This window comes from Astatotilapia calliptera, chromosome 7, assembly GCF_900246225.1.
Source record: "Astatotilapia calliptera chromosome 7, fAstCal1.2, whole genome shotgun sequence".
In the NCBI taxonomy this organism is placed as follows: Eukaryota; Metazoa; Chordata; class Actinopteri; order Cichliformes; family Cichlidae; genus Astatotilapia; species Astatotilapia calliptera.
Window position 1 is genome coordinate 58,243,848 of NC_039308.1, and position 7,220 is coordinate 58,251,067.

The following is a 7,220-nucleotide window of genomic DNA, read 5'->3' on the forward strand; positions in this document are numbered from 1 at the left end:
TTGTATTAGTATGACCTGAGATTCTCCTTATTGCTCACATCTGGTCAGATGCTTTGGCTCCACTGGGAGCAGACCAAACATGTCATCCTTCCTGCTGACAGAGACAGCTGCTGAAAAAGAAAGACCATCTGCATTTGTGGTTCACTGTGTCTGTGTTGGTATATGAAGGAAGGGTGTGGGTGATTTGGGATTAGTCAAGTAGCTCTTTACACTACAGTTTTCTTATTAATGCCTAATTATCAAATTACTGAAAGAAAGTACAACTTAACACCTGGCCGGCTAAAAAACATCATGCCTAGTTTGTGTCTGACCACACCCCAGATCTCTGATATGTGGGATTTGCGGTTGGGTGTTGTCATAGCCAATAGCCTGTCTACATCAGTACAAGAAGGTAATAGCCTAAATCATATTTCCATGGTCTTGGGTATTTATTTCCTAAATATGCTGGCGGATGCGTGCTAAAATGTGTAAATGTTTGCAGCTTTATTTCATTTTATCTTTCATTCCAAAGTAAAGTCTAAATCTTGTTATGAAAACACTTCCTTTACTTCAGCATGTTAAATACAGTAATTGTGCAGTTCAAATGACCACTCAAAGAAGTCTAAGTGCTACCTTAAAAGACATGATTTAAGACATTTTTTTCTTGTTCCACTTCCTTCATACCTCAACTACACATATAAAACCATACACATCCATTTTTACATGATTTCTGGGGTGAGGAAGGCAGTGGCTCCTCCGGGTGGAAATCTTAGCTGTATGTAAGATGTCAAACAGAATGGCAGAGAGTGCCCCACTGAGTACTGTCAGAGGCCTCAGTGTTTTTGATTTTTGTGATGCCTGTTGCAGCATTATTGACACAGACAGCTCTGCCATCCCCTGCCTAAAGCAGCAAGCAAATGTCAGATGCTAACACCAGTGAGTACTTGAGCATAATCTACACTTTACCTGTTGGGGTTTGTGTTGTTTATCTGACCATAATATAAGAATGTGTAAGGCCACAATTTGGAGTAGTAGCTATTAAAAATATTTGTTTTTCTTAGAGATGTGTCTGCCTGGGAGGTCTTTGTATGTGTGCTACTCAGCAATGATCTAGTAGGGAGGTTGTAACGGGACACCCTTGTAAATAGGCACAAGGTCATACCCTTTAACATGCCTGGCTTAAAATCCTACAGACATAGAAGAAAAGCAGGAACTAGTTAGACATCTCTGTTTAATGCTTAACAAATCAAAAACCTTCCTTCTAACCAAAAATAAAATAAACCTGTAACAATGTATTCAAAGTCAAAAAGATCCCTCATTTTACTGGTTTAACTTACTAACTGGTACACACATGTAGATTAACAACAGCATGGTATAATATAAGGAATACACCTTGAATCCATTGCTTCTAAGGATTTACATCGGGTGGCTTCAATCCAATTTAACTTTTTTGTTTTGATTTTTCTTTCATTACTCAATATTTCTGAGGAACAGTATTAATATTAGATCCCCCAAGAAAGACCATGACTCATCTGTGGTTAAGTTAAAATCTTAGAGTGGCTTTTTAGGTTTGTTCCACTAATTGCAGGAAGTGGCACACTAGACTAATGCTGCATCAACATCGTGACCCGTGACTGGATCTGCAAGGATCAGCATGTCATCAAGTACACTCCTCCAAAGTTCATTAACTCTTTTGTGAAGTAATATAACATCTATTTGTGTAGACCTTTACCGGCAAATGGTTGTTTTTTTTGGAACGGTGTTGCAACTTAATGGCACTCTAATTTTAGCTCCAACACTCTCGACAGCCTTTGGGTCATGAGGTTCCCGGGGCAGTCAACCCACGTCTGAATAAACTTCCCTGAATCTGGTTAATATAATGTGGTTTACATTAGCTACAACATTTTTAATTGGCACTGTTTTTTTTTTTTCTAACTGTTAAAAAAAGCACACTTCCTGTAAGCCGTGACATAGAGGTCACAGTTTTTCCGTCACTACAAGGCTTCAGCCGGGCAGGGGCATCGGGGTCAATAAGGTTTTGAAGTGTAGTAAGAAAAATTTTTCCAGTATCTTCTGTAAATGCTCCCTGATTGCTTGGGTATATTTATGGTGTATTTTCCTGTGAGAGACACACTCTTCCCCCCTCCAAGCTAGGATCAAACAGTATTTGTATATAAATCTTTATGTTTATGGAAGTCCAAAAGGATTTAGCACACTGGAAAAGGAAAAGAGAGAACGTGTCAAATAAGTTGTTAATCACACGAAATGATCCCAAATAGTCTTTAAACATTTTCCTGTTGCAGTTTACTTTTTTTAATCACCTGTTTTTGTGATCCCCTGCACACAGGCTGGCAGCAAAGTCAATCAAAGACAGCCTCAACAATATTTGCAACACGGTGAGAAAGATGTGTTAAACAACCTGAAGGTCGGGCAGAACACCAAACATACACTTGGCATGGACTTTCAGGAAATGCCACAGTCTTTTCCAAACCCATAAACATGACCACACACTTGTCTGTTCTTCCTACCTTGTTTTTTTTTCTCTCAGTTTGTAATCATGTTGTAGGTACAGTACATATCTGCATGTGTGTGTCCTGAATGTAATTGGTAGCCATAGCCCGGGTAAAATCTAACCAGGTGAATGGTCTTAACATAACACATTCCACTCTAGCCCCTACTGAGTCTTGATTTGTGGATTTTCTCTGTGTTTAGAGTGGGGCCTAACATATAGTATAACTGGTAACATGAGGTGTTAAGTTTGTTGGGGCCATGTGCATTCACCGAGGTTCTTTCCATGGGATCAGATATTTTTATAAGTCTCTCAACATAAAAACTTACACTTTTGTGAATGACATAGAAACTGTACAACTTTTAAAGGTATCCTGTTAAGTTTGTGGCCACTAGTAGCACAGTGTAGTAGTGTTTTTATAGGCTCATTCCTGTTTTGCTTGTACTCTGCACATTCAAAACAGATTCTGCAACTGGTTTCCCTTTATTCTACTGATCAGCAGATATGGGTACTTAGATGTAAAGCAATGTGATGTGAGGCAGGTTGCCACATAAAGGTAAAAAATAACACACTTTAAGGGGTGGTTGCAAGCAATACAGGACTAATTAAATAACACAGTCGTTTTTTCAGTCTATTTGAGTATTTGAATAAAGAATATTTTACTTATATATATAGATTGATTAGTGTGTAATTAGATCTTCAAACAAACTGATTCTCACAATCTTAGAATTAATTGATTTAAAAAATAGGGCGCCACTTTGTGGAAGGTGCCATGTTGCTCCACTATCTTGAATACAGTGGCCAAGCTGGACACCACTGTTACACCTGATTACATTTTATATATATGGCTAGAGATCATGTAGGTAATATGCCAAAGGTGGAGGAGAGTAGAACTCGTTGGTGTACGTGTGCATCTTCAGGCTCAAGATATGAAGTATCATGCCTACACTAAACTGCCAAAAGTATTCACTCAGCCGTTCAAATTATTGAATTCAGTTATTCCAATCACTTCAGTGGCCCCAGGTTTATAAAATCAAGCACCTAGGCACGCAGACTGCTTCTACAAATATTTGTGAAAAAATGAGTCACTCTCAGGAGCTCAGTGAATTCCAGCATCGTGCCATGATAGTTATGAAATTTCCTCCCTACTAATTATTCCTGTTTGGAAGGACTGGGAACGACAGCAATTCTGCCACAAAGTGGTATGCCAAGTAAAATCGCAGAGCGGGATGAGCTGATGCTGAGGTGCATAGTGTACTGCAGATTTCATGTGGCCTTCAGTTTAGCTCAAGAACAGTATGTAGAGATCTTCTTGGAATGAACTTCCTTGGCCAAGCAGCTGCATCCAAGCCTTACATCACTAAGCACAATACAAAGCTTCAAATGCAGTGGCGTATTGCACGCCACCGCTGAGCTCTAGAGCAGCCGAGAGATGTTCTCTAGAGTGATGATGAATCACATTTCTCCATCTGGAAATCTGATGGATGAGTCTGGGTTTGGAGGTTGCCAGGAGAGTGGTAGTTGTCTGACTCCACTGGGCTAATGTAAATAACAGTATTGGTTATCAAAATCATTTCTTATATTTCTGTAATATTGAAATTAATTCATTTAAACTCAATGTTATTTATATACCAAATCACAATAACCATTGCCTCAAGGTTCTTAATATTGTAAGGTAAAGACCCCATAATAATACAAAAAACCCAGAGAAAATCCCAACAATAATATGACACCTATGAGCAAGCATCATGGTGACAGTGGGGAGGAAAAACTCCCTTTTAACAGGAAGAAACCTCCAGCAGAACCAGGCTCAGGCCACATGCTGTGTTGAGGTGAAGGGAGGCAGACAAAGACAAACAAAGACACGCTGTGGAAGAGAGCCAGCAATTAATAATAACTAATCCACCAGTACACATAATCTGTTTAATTGAAATGATATTTTTAATGTCAAAATATAATTACTGCTGTTATCTGTGAATTTTCAATTTCACCGTTTAATAAAAAAGCAGAAACACAGTATCTTTTGATTTAGATGACAAGATAGATTTGCATCACTGCTTTAAACTTAAAGCATGCAGCTACAGACAGTGTTCAGCCAAAAGAAGAATGGGATTTCCTGGAATAGACTGACTGGTCCCAAAGAGCTTTGAGCTCAGCATCACAAAGACAGTTTGGCATTACACAAAAAGATAGATTACCCTGAGACAGACTACAGCCTGCAGCAGTTCCGTGATAAGTTCTCATAGACACTTGTACTACCTGACATGTATCTTTAAAACGTATGTAATGCAATGCTGCTTCAACACAGCTTGATTTAATTCATATATTTTTTGCCTATATTGCTACTGCAATCATGGCAAAGGTGTCCTCCATTCAACTCGTGCCTAAAATGTGTGCACAACACTCAGAAAACTAAAAAACATATGAAAAAAAATATTAGACAGACAGGAAGGGAAAATGTCACTTGGTTCACTTGGTTGTAATTGTTGCCCCATTGACAATTTAGCAGGCCCTCTGCTAGAAACGGGGGAGCAGTAGAACTTTGGCAGGTGGTACAAAGAGACCTCACAGAGCTGGCGTGAACATTCGACTTTTTGAATTATGTTTACATCTCAAGTTACTTGTGTGTACAGCATGTGTGTTTGTGTGCAAATCACTCAGGTAGGTACTAAGAGACTTACAGATCGCTTGCAATTTCCCCTACTCTATGCCATGTTGACAGTCACAACATAGTGACTACGTGTACAGGTCGGACACAGACACATGTGGGATGAAGTGTACCTGCTGACCTGGAGACGCTTTTCTGTCTGTTCTTTAATTTAACCAATCATCTTTCCTCCTCTGTGTGTCTCCAGTTCTATACGAATCACGTGGGGGTAAATTAGCAGTGAGGAGCAGACAAGACAAGGTGACTGTTTGCAGATGTTTAAGAAAGAAGGAAGCACAGGTTTAGGCACTATTTTAGGACCTGCTTCCAAATGTCCCCTATTCTAAGTCATTAGTTTGATACTTTGACTCTCTGTTGTAGTGGTCGGAGTGGATGTTTGTGTGTTTTTTGGATAGTCTCTTGTTGTTTAACTGGAGTTAGTTTTTACTTTTTACTGTAATCACGTCATCGATCAAAGTGGATCTTGGGAATTAAATTCATTTTCTGTGGTTACTGACAAATTTCATTTTCATCTTTGTTCACTTCCGGAGTAATCTAATTAGCGAGGCTCCACTGGGAAGAAATGGATACATCTGATCAAAAGGGTTGTTTAAAAAAAATAACCATGTGTATGAAAGAACATGACAATTGTATTAAATAGCTTGACCTTTACAATAAATGCTGAGCACATAAACATGACCCATTTGTGTGTTTTTGTTCCCCCACTTTGTTTCTGTGCTGCACACATTTGAGTGATCCGCCGTCAAAGGATTGGCACAATAGACTCAGTGTGGGATGTTGATGTGTTTGTGTCACAAGCTCCTTGTGTACTATGCTAAAGGATGTGTCATTTAAACAGTTCGGGGTTTTGTGGATATACAAACTCACAAGGCCATTTTGCTTATGAATTGTTCCAAGGCTCAGTCTCAAATGTTCACATCACCACCCATAAACACAGGAGAAGTGACAGACAAAAGGCATTACAAGAATTCTGCTCTTGAACTGAGTGTGGTCTCTTGAATTGTTTAAGTAATATTTCTCAGTACAGGAATTATAGTGCAGAAATTTTTGAGTTTGAAAAATAGCTTTCTAACAAGAAACCGACTGAAGAGTCAATTTAACATCACTTTTTCCCCATAAAAGAGAGTAAAAAGTGCAATTTCCATGGTGCATCTACAGATATGAACCTCAGTGATGACTCAGCAGTTTAAGATGAGTCATATGTAAAATTTTGGTCTCTACTTTCTGTGATCAATAAGTTTCAGTATGTCCATGGCAATGACAAAAGCACTTGTTCACTGATGAATTATCTGAGAGGAAAATCAATGGCGTATTGAGTGGTTTAGAACTGTAATGGTTTTCTGATCCTCTTTAAAGCTATTTTTAGGAATATGTTGGTGACTCAGTTTGCTATTGTGCATGATAATGAACTGATGTGTTAAAACTCTAGGTTTGCATTTCTGTTAGCTGCCCACTCTGCAGCATTTCCCTTGAAATGAGAGTCAGAAATAAAAATCAAATGAAAATTTAACTTGAAGGCAGACAGCGGGGCTGGCATCACACACATTTCATCTCACACGCTGTGTTTTTATTTGTTTGTACAAGAAGTGTGTGTGCAGTTTATTTGTGCTGCCTGTAACTGTCAGTGGATCACAATTACGAGCAGTGACTATAATCGCATGCACTGACAACAGGAAATGTGTGTTTGTTTAAAGGAGGATGTCTTGACACAGTATCTGTGTTTACAGAGTCTAGCCCCAGCACTGTCATCACTAACTCCAACAGAGCTAACACAACCCCTAAATTTGACTCTTTTCTAATTAGACTGAAATACCTGAGCCACCTCCCCTCTGCACTCCCACATTTCCTCATACAGAGTCCTTTTCTGCTTTACGTCGCTCTCTGTCTTGCTCAAACTATTACCCCATTGGTACGCTATTCCCTCCTTTAATTTCTCATTCCGACTGGCTGTAATCTGGAAGAGAGGCTGGAATGATTAGAGGTCAGCTAATTTGCTGCAGATGAAAATGTCCACGTAATGGGACTTGCGGGGAAATAATAGTACACAACACAATGCACACAAAA